General features: G+C 39.0%; 1 protein-coding gene across 2 annotated transcripts in view; it reads right to left on the minus strand.

Moving 5' to 3' along the window:
- SLC7A6 (solute carrier family 7 member 6) overlaps nucleotides 1-5,687 on the minus strand; it is a 30,843-nt gene extending 25,156 nt beyond the window's left edge. Inside the window, exon 1 of one of the 2 annotated variants that reach the window (XM_052796285.1) lies at nucleotides 5,606-5,687. The gene's annotated coding sequence lies outside the window, so the exon portion shown is untranslated. Of the gene's footprint in view, nucleotides 1-6; nucleotides 533-5,605 lie in introns of those variants that run through there. The other variant, XM_052796286.1, reaches the window with a different exon arrangement.
- Between the last annotated feature and the right edge of the window lie 11,839 nt (nucleotides 5,688-17,526).

Below are 17,526 nucleotides of genomic sequence, written 5' to 3' on the forward strand. Positions count from 1 at the left end.
AGTTACCTGAGAGTGTAGGCTGTACGTGAAAAAACCCACAGTACTTTCAATCCAAATTATTCCATTAGCAACTGTATTTAACAGTACCTAAGAACATAGAAATGAAATAAACATTTTCCTCTGCTTCAGAATTGACCATTTGGAAAAGAATCACCTTCTTCTCAAGCCTCCAGGAAATTCTCCCACGCCTTCCAAAAGCAAGTTACGGCTAAAAAAATTTATCAGCACACGAATATACTGGTAATTAGCAGTAATTCTAAATAAGGCCCATTTTATATAAGTTCAAGAAAGAAATAATCTATTCAAGGAACAGTCTTGTATGGAAACCAGCTTAAATTGCAAATGTACCTTTGATTACCAGGTTATCAGCTGCACAAAGAATAGGCCCTACATAATTACCAGAATGCACTACCATTCATTTGCCCTGCCCCTCATTAAACCCTCTGTGTACACTTCAGGCATTTACTATAGAACAGAAAAATTTAAAAGTCTGGGTCAATTAGAATAAAGCAGCTGATCTAGCAGGGGGAAGGGGGGGAAATTCTGTGCTGCTTTGGGATAACACTAATTTTACAAAAGGTTTTGTTATTCCAACAGTAAACTTGTCAACTAAGAGAACAAAAACCCTGAGGATTTTGCAAGGTCAGTATGCAATCACCCAAACTACATATGTATCTATGCATCTAGTGACATACAAACATACAAGGTTTTGCTCATGCAGTTAGAGGTACACCTTTCTGGCGGGAAAACTTAATACTCATACTCTTCCTTTATTATAAAGCCAACACCTGTACACTACAGTACAGAAATCCTGACGTGACATCCCTGAACTAGAATAGTTTTAAATATTTGAAAATAATCTTTATCATTTTCACTCAACAAAAAAGTAGATTCTACTGAAACGGAGTACAAACCATGTACTGAAACACATTACATCATTCATGTCCAACTCACGAATCTTCTGGCTTTTTTCACATTAAAATAGAGACTATGTTATTTTAAATAATGCAAAATGAAATCATCTATCTGTTTAGTCGGATGCCTTCTGATTAATTTTCCCATCAATATTTCAAAGAAATACTTTAAAGATGGTTAATTACTAAATACATATTTTATCATTTATACATGAGTCAACATCTTATCTAGTGTCACACATACATTACAAGGCATCAAATTTCACACTTTTAATTAGACTAAAAATTTTCAACCTTCCAGAAAATAAACTCTGCTATTTCAGAACTTAAAAGCTGGAGTGTTATAACGAGGTATCTCCCAACAAAATTAAACTCATTAGGAGAGAGGGATCCACACAGTCTCTACAGGTGAGTGTGCCCAAAACAGCAAAGGAAAACAAAAGCAAATTAATCTCACCAGTTGTTACCGGTTCTCCTTGTTATTTACTCTTCCATCTATTTTGTGCCAAATTCATTTCCAACCACATACTACCTGATTTTCTGTTATTGGTGTAATAGAGCTAAGTGTTCAAAAAGACATGTGGCCTATGAGCTTGTAAGATTACTTGGTTTGCCTTACAAGAAAGTTCAGTTATTACTATGTAAATGAATATAAATTATTATAATAATCAATTGCAATTATGATGCAATCATCAGAAAGCATAAAAGTGTAAAACAGCAGGACGAATAATCAAAGTAGATGTCTTCATGACTAATCTGACCATAAGAAGTGCATTTAAAGAACACTTGTGACACGTAAAAATAACATTCAACTCCAAATTTAGTCTTTTCATGTCTATTTTGACTTGGACAGTAGTTGCAAATCTATTTCAGAATGCAAATCACTCTGAACAAATGTCAGTGGAAAAAATAAGAATACTACAGCTATTATTACAACATCTGACTGCCAGTTTGAAAATATTCCATGTTAATTCTCAGCCCTTCCAGCTAAAGGATAAAGCTGAGTAATGTGTTAAGAATTGACTCATGGATGTAAAACATCATTTTAGTGATAACTACACAGCTTTATGATTTCTTCCTGCACTTGTCCTAGTCATCATTCCCGTTTCTTCCTGGAAAGTACGACTTGGTCAGAAGCATAAACATTACTTTGAATACTCGGGCATTTTGATGATTTGATTTGATTCAAATTAATTGAATCACTCAAATCAAATCAAATCTGATGTATTCATACACAGGCAGTTTTGCACTAAGAGTCACCGTGATTTACCTCATGGTCTGAAGTTCAGAAGTACATTTAATTACCTGTAACTACAGACCCTGTCACTGTTCAAAAGCCTGCAGCATGTGGCTGCAGTTCTATACAATTTTGTTACTGATGACCTTGACTGTTTCTTGCCCTACTCTACCCAGGAAAGAACAACCACAGTATCTCTCAACCTAGCTTGTTTTGTCCCCCCAAACTCTTTCTTCCTCTCTGAGTCTGCTTTTGTTATTCCCAACTTCAGGTATCTGCTGACAACTAGGATTTGTACGAAGGTGTGTGCAACAGCTCACTCAAGATTTGGCATTTCATTCTCTTCTCTATCCTTGTTTGTTTTGTATCCTTAAAGCCTTCAGGGCAAGAATTGCTTATTTCCCCGAGTCACGTGTCTTATTACACCACCTCTATGGCAGAAACAAAACTATTGGCAGGTTTTTTCCTACAAGCACTTCACTTAATCTTAACTGGAACTAAACTCAGCAGCTTTGACCAACTGAAAAAAAAAAAAAACTACAAAGGAAGAGGGAGAGCAGGACTAGAGAAAACTGAAGCTACATCAAGATTAGCAATATGGAGAAAAAAACACATGTATTATAATCCATGATTCTGTCACAAGACATTACTTCTGTGGAAACAGAAGACAGGCTTGGAAGAGAAGAACCAGAGACAAATAGTATGTATTTTCTACCATACAACAGTCCTACAATACTGCAGCTAAAACCACTGTTGGAACAATCTCTAATGCTGCCAAAGTCTTGCCACAGGACTGCTATGGCTAATGCAGGCTTACGCCTTCACACAAGCTAACACGTGGATTTCCTCATTGCTCACCCTCGTGCAATACAAAGTCTTAAACGCTTTTTTGTGCTGATCATTGCAGCTGTGAGGAATCTTTTTGCTGATATGCGTAAGATTTTTTTACTGAAATGACACTGCTGTTGATACAGAAAGCTTTAATACAAAATCAGGACAGAGCGACCTGGAACTAGGGTCTCTTCATTGTCTCACCAAAAATATATATTCTGATAAGGCCTATCAAACTTTGGCCGTGTACCCAAAGGAGCTAATGAAGGTTAATACGCAGTTAGCAAAGTACTAACACTGCATTACAGGGTGGCCCTCCTTTAAGAGGAGGGAAAGAGGAACCATCTGCCAAGATCCCCTCTCTCCCACTGAGCAGGGCAGCAGCTGACCTGTCATTTGTTCAGTTTGGGGTGAAAGTGGGTTAATGACCAATGTGAAATACCAAACTGCTAAAAGCTTACTACCTTTTGCTATACTCTTGTACAATAACTGCTCATTAGCAAAGATTTCTAGTGTTCTTGCCTCTGTCTTCCACAGTTGTCTTGATTGCATAAAACAGCTTTTGTTGTAACATAGCTTTACATATATACTTTGACTATTCACATATACCAACTGTAAAACTCCTATTTCTGAACACAATGATTGGCCCTTAGGGTAAGAGTCAAGATTGCCCTACACAGGCAAACAGCATGAAAGTCCTCAGGGAGTTAAGCACCAACAGAGCAAAGGTTGTTAAGTCCCAGAAATGCCTATTCCTTGCAATGTATATATTTAGGAACCTCATAGTCTGAACATTTAAGTGGGAAAGGCTTAGAGTTTGTCTAGTATGCATTTTTCTTGCTTCTGGTGAGAGAAGAATCACTTCCCTGCCATACATACAGTTAGCAGACAGGAAGCCCTTGCAACAAAAGCAATTCCCAATGTAAACATCTAATCTGTTCAACCAAGTCTTTTGTGCTCGCATATGCAAACACAACTATAAAACATCTTTAGCGTTATAAAAAACAACATAAACCTTTGATCGAATAGAATTGGTTGTAACATCCATTTTTTAAAAAAGGACAAGGTGTGTTTATCATGTAAAAAGGTATGAAAGAGAAGTTACTATGTCAATTATTCACTTGTTAGTGTATCAGTGATGGCAGTAAGCCCTGACTATACAGACCTGCGACACAGCTGAACAAGAGATGCTCAGCAAATACACATACTATCCTCATGTTCAGCCAAATCCTGAATAAGACTAAGAACATTAAATGAGGGAAAGACCTATAATCAGCTCACAAACAGATATTCAGTTACAATGTCTCAGAAACTTTTCAAAATTTCCTGAAGTACCAATCCTAGGCAAATCCACCTAAGTCATGTTAACCTAGATTTCAAACCAAGTAACTTCAAAGTTAGGGAACTGTGCTAGCTACAAGTAGAAAATAACATGCCACTATATCCTTCACACTTCTAATTTATTTTTATATTTCAAAGGGAAAAAACAGAAGCAAGCTCACAACAAGGGACTTTGTGGTAGACAGTCTTGATTTAGACAGAAGTGAGGTTGGGAGTGCATGAAGCAGCTGCAATGAGAGGAACATCTGGTGATATTTATACAATAAGCCCCAGGTAAAGACAGAAGGGACAATAATAGAGTTTGTTAAAACAATTTATCTTATCTTTTATGCTGGGGCACAAAAGTGGAAACCTCTCAAAAAGAGGAAAAGTAAGGTCAGAAGGCACATGCTTACCTACAAATCCATACCCATGTGTACTCTTAGCTGTAACTTAGTCACACCTAATCAGACTGCATTTCATACATGTCACTTAAAAAACCACATAATCAAAATCACTACCAAATACCAGTAAGCAAAGACATGCTCGCCTGAGGGCATTACTAAACCCACTTCAGTTCCCTGCTATAGCTAGTGAACAGAGCAGTTACGATTACAGGCACCCACCACCAAAAAACATCCTGTTATAACCCGACCTGAGTATCAACCCTCATACCCGCCTGCTGCCAAAATAAATAAAACACGTGGCTCCAGAAAACCACTCTCAAGTCGGGATATGCACGACATGACGGGCTGTCGCAGGCGGGAACGGCGTGAGGAGACCGGCCGTCAGGCTCCCGCCGTCGCACCGCAGGAGGGACGATTTGGGGTCACTTCGCCCCTCGGTGGCCGCTCCTCCCTCCCCAGGCGGTGGTTACCCTGTTGTCCTTTATAAAATAAGCGAGGTTCAGACATATTTCACGCCTCCTGGGCAGCCGCTTCCCTCCCGGGGCTGTCAGGGCTGAGACACCCGCAGGTGCTGCCACTGAGGCACCCATTTAAAAAAAACAACCAAATCCACGGCATTTGTCGCACTGCCACCCTGCACACCTGCAGCCGGCCCGGGTCGCCAACGCCGCCGGCCCCGGCTGCTGCAGGGGAGGCGATGGCGCGGAAACGCGCCGGAAACCTCCGCGCACGGCGTAGGCTGCGCCGCCGGCAGCCCCCCCGCCAAGCCAGGCTACTCGCCGCCCCGGCAGCCTCCCTCCGAGGTGGGAGGGAGACCGCGCCTCGCCGCGGTGCCGGTCGCCGGGGGCCCCGCCGGACCTCCCCGCTGGCTGTGGCGGCGCGGCCGCCCACGTTACCTCCGCTCCTGCCGGCCGCGCCGTTGCGTGTCCCGGGGATGCTCGCTCGTTGCCACACGACACGTGATGGCGGCCGCTCTGCCCCGCCCCACGGCCCCGGGCCCGCCGTCGCCTCGCCTCGCCTCCCCTCCCCTCCCCTCCCCGGCAGGAAACCGCTGCTGCCTCCCGCCTCGTCTGCCTGAGGGAGACGCCGCAGGGCCCGGCCTCCCGCCCGACCTTGCCGGGTTTACCTCAGCCCCGCTGCGCCCTGTGGGTGAGGAGGGCGGCGAGCCCTCGCCCCTGCGCGGAATGGGCGATCTCCTCCCCCCCCCGTCGCCGGGCCGGTAACCATCCTTCCCCTTTTCCTCAGGCACAAAATGGAGAAGAGGCTTAGCGCTGACGGTACGAAAACGGCGCCTTTATCACCCCGGGCTCACTGGAGGAGCCGTGGGCCCGCGGCCTGCCCCCGGGGCTGCCTCAGGTGGAGGTGGGCCCAGCCCGCACCCCGAGGTCCCCGTGGGGAGGTGAGGGCCGCGGGGACACAGAGCTCCTGTGAAACCCCGGGGGGATGACAAGGCACAAAGTTACACACACATGAGTTTGCTCAAAACGAGGGGCCTAAGAGGGTCGAAGCCCTTAAATCTGGTGATACTTTGGGGTACGACTACTAGGTAGTAAGTGCCAGCCATAGCAGATATGGAAATAAAAAGGGAACCCCTAAAATACTACCGTTAGCGTGTTCCTGCCCTCAAGAGGGGCACAGCCACACCCAAAATTTGGGTCCAGTAAAATACATCTAATGGATCTCTCAAAATCGTGATTAAAAGTGCCCTGTGGTGTCTGAAAATAAGAGTAAGCAAGTTGCCATTTAGCAGATTTATCTGGGATAGCGTAAGGAAGGCTTTCTTCTTTGCCTTCCTCTACCAGGTTAATAGTTTTAGCATGTCTAAGCCAGTGAACTCCAGGCTACAGCCCCCTCTTAAAGTTCTTTTACTGCCCTTTTTGCTGTTCACTGCTAGGCAAAGAGAAGTTCAGTGTCTGGAAAGACAATGGGGCTCTGGAGACATGATAGTCTTTCTCTCCCTCAAAACAATCTAATTATCCCTCCCATGGTCCGTGATTATTATCTACAGTCTCAAACAGATGAGTCAGAGGTGGATTTTTTCAATAGGATATACCAGGGTAAAAACCTTAGCGGCAAATAAAAATTATAAGGCTGTAAAAGAACAGGGGAAGGCAAACTGTGCACTGTTAATACCCATAAATGTGCCAGTAAATGTGATGGTGGAGCCCAGTTGTATTGCCATGAGGCTTACATTTCTAATTTCCGTACTACTTCCTCTCTCGAAACTTGTTTGGTTTATCAAGGAGGGGTTTTTTTTCCGTCGTTGTCACAAGAGACAATCAGCATACAAAGCAACTGCTGCCCTCCCCTATATCTGCAGATATTCCTTACATTGTGTTTGGACAATGAATGAAGAAAGTATTTTTTGTTAGAAGTTGGCTTTTTACGTGCACATATGGGAGAGAACTACATTAGACTTAATTTCTAAACTATACAGCACCGTAGCAAAACAAACTGTCATTTGCAGGTCATAACCTGAAGGAGCCTGGTCATCTCAGCTCTTTAATTATCTTTGTTTCAACTCTGATTGGCTTTTGTCGGGTTTAGGTCTTGTGCAAGTACATGTAGAGGTATCTACATTAAATCTATTACCACCTAAAACTACTGACAATGTTGCAAAGCAGCAAACAAAACCAGTCTGCCTTCTTCTGGGAGCTTAACAGCCCTGATACATCACTTTGTTTTTAAGCCACTTAACAGAACTGATAGAAGACAAAAAAACGCAGAAGACATCCCCGAAATATAACTCAAATTTCTACAATATGAAACTAACTGAGTGTCGTTATAAAGGTAATATGAACCAGAAAGCAGTTATTGGATGGTAATAGTGTTTAGTTATTGTTACAAATACTGATAGTGCTCTGTTTTCTGTAATACTAACACGGCATCTTTCAGGTAGATGGATACTTGCAACAGTCGTCTGGCACATTAATCAAGAAATGGATTGAGTGTGAATGTAAAAGATGCAGCTGATTTCAGTTGTTGCTAGACTGCCTTTTAAGCTCTCTCATAAATTGAATCTACTGGAGACAACGTTCATTCCTCCCAAAAATGGACTCATAAAATGTGAGCTAATTATAAAATTGCCTTTAGGAACAAGAAATAGGTGAGAGCTGAAAAGACATAGGAAACAAATTATTAGGCATATGCTGGAAGTATAGAGGATGACATTTTATTTTAGAACCTTGAAAAAGATTTGTTGGAAAAAATGCCCATTTGGGGATTTCAAAATAGAAGTTCACCCTTTGAATTCTGAAAACTTACAATACTGTAGAGGTTGGTATGAGAGACCCAAGTTAGGACATCATCGTAAGGCTAGACAATGCTTCTAAAGTGTTTGCAATTGACCAGAAGCAAATTTCAGAATAATCATCCAAATAAATGTTTTTGTCCATTTTGGCAAGGTTCATAACTTTATAAATTACTTCTTCAATTTTACTATGGAAGCCAAATGTAAGTCTGGACTCCTTACTTTACTTCTTCTTGCTACAGATTACCTCTAGAAACTGTATGCCTCATCCCTGATCCTCCATAAATGGCCACTGGTAAGTTATATTTATACAGGAGTGTGCATTCTCTAAGCACTAGCAGAGAAAACCTAAAAAAAGACTTTGTTTCCACTAGGGTTTTATCAGATACTAATTTAATCAAGTTAAGATCACATCTCTTTTAGCCAGTGAGAACAAAGTCAAACTGAATTTTTGCAAGTCTGTGAGTTTTGCCCTATCTGCTTTTTTTTTCTCTAATATTTCCACTTAAATACATCTTAGAAAATGTTCAACTCAAAAAACTTGAAAAATAAACAGATTAAACACCCCTAAACAAACCAAAATTGAACTTGCATCAGACTGAAGGAATCCGAATCCACAGGATATTCATTAAATGGGTTTAGAACATGACAGAGCCAAGGTAAAAATTACTGTTAAATCTAAGTGAATCTGAAGCCCAATCATCAGCTTTGTGCTTGTTAGCAAGTTCATTCTGGTGTGCAGGGTGAGTTTAAGCATCCTTACTGCCTAAGTCCCCCAAGAATGTGTTGCTCATGCACTTAATTCATGGAAGAGTGAGCATGTACTGAGCTCCTTAAAGGTCAGCATTGAAGGTGTATTGTGTATACATAAGTAGTACTCATTGCTACATGGAACTTATACTATTAACTATCATGGAGATGTTGCTTCCAGCCATGTGTTTCAGGGTTTATGTTGGTACCTTTTGAAATTTTACCATACGCAGTGAGTCTTAGGACCACTTTCATGCTTCTTTTGAAATGTACGTTCTATGAACACAGGAGTTATTTGTAGGGATCATAAAATGATCCGGGACAGTAAATCTGTGGCTTTAGCCAGATCGCAGCAAATGACAATTTTTATAAGTACTTAAAAGCAGAGATTCTTTTTAGTAGTTTTCAATCTTCATCATCTCAAATAACACAGTGTCAACCATTATACTCTGTAGTCTTTCAGGAGAGCAACAGAAACAGTTTAAAAATAAGCGTAAGTGCCTCAGTTTCGTTTCTTTGGTTAAAGCTGACTTGTTTACAAAAACAAAGTAGCTGATCCTTTGCCTCTTCTTTTTACCTTCCTCTTCCCATCATACAAACTTCTGCTGTAGATGGTTTAATCAGAGTAAGTATTACTTACAAATGAGAGTGACTACAAGCACCAAAATGGTAGGCAATTAAAAAAAAAAGTCTAAATTTAGGCTTCTAAATTTATCTTCCCCTGCTCCTAGCTGCATGTCTCCTCCTACTCCACTGGCTTTCAGCACTTGACTGGCTCTGGCACTTGCCTGGCCCCCTTTGTGAGGCAATTCTGCTCACTAAGTTGGCAGAAAACAATACTTTCGTGGAGGTTAGTTTTTTCTATCATAATCACAAAAGTACAAATGTGGAGTAAACTAGGAGCAGAGAGAAAAGGAAGAGGAGGAGGTAGTGGAAAATGTCCCTTTAAGGATCAGAAACTGTGGGATGACTCTGTCTTGTCCAACTGCACTCTTATTTAAATACTCTGAAGATTAACATTAGGCTTTCTTTTATGGAAAACTTGGCTTCTCTATACTGCAGGGTTTTTTTAAAACAGACTGTAACATAAGCTTTAACATCCCATCTTCTAATTTTCTTCTTCCTATCTGGTTCTGTTGCCTTTCAGGTACATTTTCCTTTTCACTGCCTAATCCACTCTCATCGAAGTTTATTATTTGCTTATACTTATCTTTGTTGCACATAATTACAAGCTCTTTTTGTTCAGTGCTGTCCATGCTGCAAAGCAGAAGTGGGAATAGATATCTTCTAAAGTATGGACAAGTTTTCAAATGTTATCAATAAAACTTTGCTAGGAGAGCAAAGAAACAACAGCAAAAAAATCCAAATCTTCAGATAAATTTCAACGGACTCCAGTATTTTTTCAGCATTATTTTGATTAATACTCCAAACTTTCTATTTTCATATTACTTTTTTTTGCTACTGTAATCTTCTCTGTTACAAGTGGAATGTGCAATACGTCATGACCCCCCAGTCAATTTTGGGGGTTTATTTGGAAAAAATAATCCTTTGTAATTATACCTATTTTTTTAGACAACTAAATCATTTAACTCTGAGACCCTACCCTTTCGTGATACAAATTGTCTTATCTATGTTGAATTAACTTCATAAGGATCTGGCTATTTATTAATGAGAGTGGGAGAATCACTGGCTTCATTTTCTTGGGAAACAACATAGGAGTTAGAATCATTGTTTCACCAAGACTTAAAAGCTGCAGGCGTTTTTAAAGGTAATGCTCTTTGTCTGTGTCTGTTTTGAAGGCTAATAAAAGTGATTATGTATAAAAACAAGCTAAGGAGGATTTCTAGCTATAAAAAAATAGCTTCTTAAGAATAAATTTTTTTTCTTGTTTCAGGTCCCAAATTAGTATGTGGGTGTGCATAGATTATGAAGTCCTTAGTGGTAGCGTTTGCAACCCAGTTTCACAGTATTTAAATAAATTCCTTTTGGACGAGACAGTTTGAAGACATCTGTTGTTTTTTTTATGTTATGCAACTCTCAGCCTTCTAATACAACTGCTCAGACTTTCTTTAAAACAGCAAAGTTCCTTTCTGTTACAGATTCCACTATGTTATTGTCAGTCCTTTTTTGATATGCTTTCTTCACTTGTGGTACCTGTCTTTCTCCCTGATTAAAAGCAGGCATATGGAAGCTTAGAAGATTCTAATAATACTCAGCAGAAGTTACACTGATACCCTATTTGTAAGCAGCTGGTTACTAGAGGCTGAAGCCAATGTCATCAGTTTGTTTGTGTTATCATGCTGAGTCCAAACTTTGCAATTTAAATTCAACCAGATGTTCCTTAGCAGAGCTACTTTGAATTCAGCATACTACAGCTCCATCAGTTCTGACCCACTGATGCGTCTTTGCTTTCAGTGCACTCCTGTTACTTTTCTCCTCATTACTGGAATTACCCTGAAACGTTTGTACAATACAAATAAATTTGTACCTTTTATAAAAGAATTCCCTCCCATTTTATTTAGAGAACTTATACACAATACTTTACAGTGGTGGGAATAATTGTTGGGTGAAGGATGATAAGGACAGCCTTTATTCCCCAAACTTTCAGACTTTGGCAGGATTCTGTAGTTGTATTTGCTCCAAATTTAGGCTGTCTTTAAAGTTTTCCAAAACATAACCCCAAAGACCTTTCTGTATAGATTCCCACACAATGTATGCAAATCAAATACACCTTTGCATGTTGACCTGAATCAATAGATTTTACCTATAAAGTGAACAGGTTAATGTGTACTCCTTTAAACACGCGGAAATAGTGACAATTAAACAAGTCCTAATTCTTAAGTTTATATAGCATAGGCATTCCTTGTAAAATAAACAAAACCATGTTGTTTCAAAATATGAGATCAGAACCCCCTTGAAGTTTTTGCTGAGTACTTGCCCAAGACTGCATGTTCCATGAGTAAGATTTTCAGAATGTCTCAGTATTTAAAAGCACACCTTAAAAATTGAGATGTAAAATATTTTAACTTAAGAGATTCTTGAAGATTAGGGAAATTGCATTTTATTGAAACAAAGGAGGATTTATTGCTAGTCCATTTGCCTTTCCAGTAAATAGGATAGCCCTATTAATGGATTTAGTCCAGTTGTTCCAATTTCTAATCCATTCTTTGCTAATGTTAGAAGGTATTCATCCCTAAAATTAAAATTATCGTTGGCTTTGCTAACTTTTCAGAAATGATTTCCCAGCCGTCTATTTGTGTTTTGCACTTTGCTCCTTTGTTCCACACTTGGCTCTTGATTACTTAGTGCATACAGTGTCCCACAGAGCAAATCGTAGTGGAGTAATTAAGAACTACCAAGAGTTTCCCAAGTTATGCAAGATCCCCACAACTATGAAAAGCCTTTTCAGCTTCCCAGTCACATACTGTGAAGTGCCATAAATCAAGCTTTTGAAAACACTCAAAGCTGTGCCGCAGATACTTATAGGTATATTTTAGTTTCAGAAGAAAATAATTACTTTTGTTAAAGTTTGTGGCTGTTTTTTTCAGTACTATTTTTCTTAGTTTAAATCCCACAAGCTAAGAGCATTTTGAATACCAGTAACATTGATTTAATGAGACATGATCACTTATGCAGCATGGGTGATAGTTGTCTTTACTTTCACATGAGTCTGGAAGAGTAAGTGAAGTGAGAGCAAGCACTTGGACTTCCATGTCAGAACTCAGGCAGTATGATAAAGGAAACAAAACCTCATGGTTATGGGTGTCATATTACTGCTTGTGGAGGTCAGGGAGATATTTTTACCTCGGTGTCACTACTATGGGAAAATAGGAAGACCTCAGCTTGTTTTGAAACTATAGGAGATGGCCAAATTAATTGTTAAGATGAGTCATCAGTGTCATCTCATGCAACAGATTTTATGGTTGGAGTCCTGTAAGCGTCCTCACCTCACACTTAAAGTGGTTGATCATGTAGGTTGATCAGTGTCACGCTACATGAACAACTCTGTTTTTGTCCTTATTGCAAAGGACAAATGTTATTACTGAAGTGTTTTATCATTGGATAAATTGTTCTTTTGGATTATTCTATGCTGGAATAACATAGACTGTAGTTGCCCATAATGTTTTGCCGTTAAAACAAAAAAACGAAGACAGATTTACATTAGGTGGTTGTACTGAAACAATCAGAAGACAGCTACATTGCATGCTTTTGGAGTTAAATCCAGTATATACTGAACAGTAAAATTACAGCTGTGAAATCCTGATAATTAGATTTTATTTTGTTCTTCAAAAAGGCTTCCTTTGTCCAAGAAAACACATCTGTGATTAAATAGTCAGCTGTAAAAACAAACAAGAAAAATCCTCTCTACATGCCCAAGCATACCTTAAAGTAACAAATCCATAGTGAACCTTTACTGCTGCAGTTGTCACTATGCACAGTAATTGGTACAGTTGATTGGCGCTGTCTTAAGCAGGAGAGGCCTGGCCACAGTATGTGCACCTTTTCTTGCTAGTGAAGGTGAGCATAAGGAACACTGAACAAGTAATGACAGCTTTCACTGCTGGGAGCTAGCTTGGGCAAAGAAACTGAGGGTTGCCATCAGATTTAAAAAAAAAAAAAAAAAAATTGTCTCAGACCAGCTAAGAACATGGTGGGCTTGGCCATGTTAGGTTTACAGTTGGACTTGATGGTCTTTTCCAACCTAAATGATTTTATGATTCTAAGAACAAATTAAATTGTTATATTGATATACTAGCAATGGAATAGCAAAAAACATTCCTAGTAAACACATTAAATTAAAATAAAATGCAACAGCTGAGGAATTCAAACCCTATTATTTATCTCATGCCAAAAATGAAATCAAAGACTATCCAATTTTGGTTTTGAAAGACATGATAATGTAAAACAGCATCCAAATCTCTCTTCTCTTGAATATTTCATTAATTCTATACCTGAGATATTTCTGTAAAACAAATCTGCAGCTTTGATTACAAGCATACAATTCATTTTAGTGGAGAGAACAGGTTTTAGCCAGAGATGCCAAACTGCATTTGAACCAGCTCTGCAGGAGTTAGAACAGAAAGGAGGAGACAGGAGTATTGGCTTGCTTTGCAGAAAGCTTCCCTGAGTTGAAATATTTCTTTGGCTGTAAATCTTTTTGTCTCATACAGGGTTTAGCATAACTTGTCCGAGATGCAGACTATCAGAAAAACAATCAAATTTCTGTGTAAGGTCATACCAATTCAGCACAAGCAACATTCTATTTTTTTTTTCTATGATTTTGCTGGCATTCTAACGTTCTATGTCATAAGTTGTTCTTTATGTTCCTGTGGTTTCATGCGAAAAGAGTGAAGAAAATACATTAACATGAAGAAAATCCCATTGTAAAAGTAGACAAAGGGGACAAGAGAAGGTTCAGGGTAATAAAGAATCTTAAATAGTTTTAATTAATTTTTCTAAATGAAAAAGATTACATGTTTTAGTGGCGCTCTCAGCAAACATTTAAGGGATTGACAGAAATCTTGCTTGATACAGATTTAATAAGGATGGAAAAGATTTTCATTGTATTTGAGAGATGACCAACCATGATCTGCAGAGAAGCAAAAATGTAGGAGTGTCGCCTTTTCTTTTTAGAATTCAACAGAAATACTGTAGAGGGTGGAAATAATCTCCATGGCTCTTTAATTCAGGTTTTTCTCTATTCCATCTTCCTGATAGCTGACTTGCTAACAGGCACATGACTTCACAAGTAGATTTTAGTGAAATAAATAGTGATTGAGTTACAGTGCAGTTGTAAATATTCATGTTACGTAACTCCCAGCAAAAACCCACGCATTTCTCCCTTAAATCACTTTAAACATTTGTATTTTGCATAAATAAACTGAACAGGCTGAGGGAACAGGCTTAGCAAATCATTGTCAACTAAAAAGCTCTTGTTCAGGTAAAAAAAGTTCAATGAATATTGCTAATTGGTCTGGGTGTGGGAAAGGAGACTGTCCTCCTAACAGTCTTTAAATCTTTTTGAGCACCTGCTTTAAAGCCACTCCAGAAATATACAGCCACAAGAACAGACAACTGGTTGGTGCCAGGTCCTCTGTTTCATCACTGCATGTTCACTGCCTCTGCTCCAGACTCTTGTATCTTCCCTTTGTCTCCTGTTTGCTAGACCAAACAAACACAATTTTATCAACTTGTCCTTACATGTCAGGTTTCCTCACTGCTTATCAGCCTTCCTCTCTCTTCTGGGCTCTCCTCAGTCCATGCTTAGAGCTGAATACTGTGTTCCAGCTAAAATGTTGCCAGCATGGAATGGAAAACAGTGGTTAGTTCAGCACCTTGCACACACATAAGTGAACATGGCAGGCACTCACCTCACGGTGTTTTCCTTCTAGTTTCCTGTTCTTTTGTGACAGGATGCTATCGCAGCATATGTAAGTGGCATAAAGACAGTTCTGTTTGGAACATATTGTGCAGCTCTTCCAAGGTGAAAAGTCTCATACATCTGGGTATTTTTTTTATTTTTCAGGTATATTCCTTAGTCACTTCTCTCTTTTTCCCTAGGTAACATTCTAATGAGCTGGAAAAAGCTTTGAGCCCTTTTTGGTGAAAGGAAAACAAATATAATGTAGGTGGTCATTCTGTTAACTAATATGAACAATTTTCCTTGAAATCTAAAGAAAGGACTAGCTGTACAGAACTTTCTGGAGTACAGCCAGGTTACTTCTCATAGGGTGAAATTCAGCTGTGCTTTCTGCTCATACAGAGATTGTTGTTGCTATGTGGAAAGTTCAAGACCAACAGTTGGAAATAGGTGTTGAAATACTTTGGAATGTTATCACATTTCAAGGGTTGAAGAAGTGTTTATTCTAAATCACTACCTTTTAATTCAGCCTGGTTGAAGGAGTCTGCAGTTTCTTCAACTGATGCATCTCTTACTTCTGTGGAAGAGGAAAGGTCAACCTTAAAGCCCAGCAGAGATGGCAGTTTGAGCCTATAGATCTCTACAACTCTTAATTGGGTTGTATTCTTGGCAAAGAGAAATTAAGGCAGAAAATAACAAAATATTGATCACAATTTTCTGTCATATCAGCACAAGAGCTCTCAATAGTACATCTAAGCTGCTTGTCTACCATTTTTGTCACGTTGGGATTAAGCAAAATGCAATGCTGCAACTACCAGCAGCCTTTCTTCAACACATCCAGAATTTAACTGTACAATTAATGTATTCTTGCAGCTACGCTAACTTTAATGTAACACAAATAACTCATTAAATATGTTCTTTTCAGACCTTGTCAGGTAGTTTAATCTATGGTAGACTTACCTTCAAAATCCCAGAGTTTTGTTTAACTCTGCTGACATACCAGCTGTCAAGTCAACCATGCACTCAGTAAAGGGAATGTAGTACCAGGCGAGGCAAGCAAGGGATTGCTTCCTTTGATAAAGAACACAATCAAAACTATGCTAAGGCCTTTTGAGCTCCAGTATAATATTTTGCAAAGGGGGCAGGAAAAGAATGAAAGGGAATATAGTGCAAGACAAGATTTCTTCACGCATAAAAAACCCAGCAGTCTTAGTGACAACATATATTACTGAAGGAGAGCATGGTTAATAGCTGTATAGCACTACAATCAATAAATAGCAGTAAAGAAACCTAAATTCTCTCTGCCTGCCTTGATGATGTTTGGGTCCTTCCATAACATACCAGTCCCACAAGTATTTATATATGCACTTAACTTTCCTTACAAATCTTCACATGAATAGCTCAAGTGACTAAACTTGCATAAGCAAGAAAATGTTTACAGGGTTATATAGAATTCAGACTTGAAATAATAAAATAAGAATCCTTGAGGTTTAGTATGTGTTTTGGTTAGTGCTTTAGTTTTTGTACGTTTTAGACTACCTACCTGGTGTAAAATTCTTCTGTGTACATTAGCAGTCCATTAATGCCTCTTTAAAATTTTGTAGATTAGTATGTTATGAATATGCACTTGTCTTCCTCTGTTGTTCTCTGGAACTGTTTTTAACAGGCACTGGTGACAAATATTGAGTGGTATTTATAGCTTTGTTTTGGTCTCTACTGGAAGGACTAATCTCTTAGACATTTCATTCCAGTACCTCAGATTAATTTTCCACAAATTAACCTCAAACAAATTCTAGTGCAGAGGTTCTTACGTTGCAGGAAGTATCCCAGCTAAGATAAAGGTGTTGTATAGATAGGAAAAAGGGCAAGGGACAGTCACCTTTTTACAAGTCAGCAAAAGTTAGCTGCAACCAGCATCAAGAAGAAAAATATATTACAGTAAAGTAAAAAAAAAAAAACACAAAAACCATCTGCCTACTCCTCTTACTGTTCCTTTAACAAATCTAAATAGCTTCATAGAATTTGAATATGAATATTTTTAACATCTATTAATTCTACTTTTGTCTCTTCTGATTAACTGCAAGAGAGAGTTTTACTAATCACTTTGTATGGTCAGTCCTGAAGTGACTTCTTTTTATTATTCCCTTTGCTGTTTTCTAGAGCTACCCGTTTTTTATATGTCCTTCCTGGGACTCTAGACATCCTTCGCATTCAAGCCTTGTTTCTTCCCATAGATACTGAAGAACAGTTTGAGTCTTCTATCTTTACTCTTGCTCAGTGTCATTTATTCTGTATTGTTTTGTGATACCAAGAGAACTGCAGAACACAGAGACAATGACAATAGAAATCTTAGCTAATGAACTAATGGGTACAAGCAGAATACCATAAGCTTTAAGCAGTTTGATACTTCACATCAGCAACGAACACATTACATTAATGTCTTTTTTATATAGCCA

Source organism: Harpia harpyja, chromosome 9 (genome assembly GCF_026419915.1).
Source record: "Harpia harpyja isolate bHarHar1 chromosome 9, bHarHar1 primary haplotype, whole genome shotgun sequence".
NCBI lineage: Eukaryota > Metazoa > Chordata > Aves > Accipitriformes > Accipitridae > Harpia > Harpia harpyja.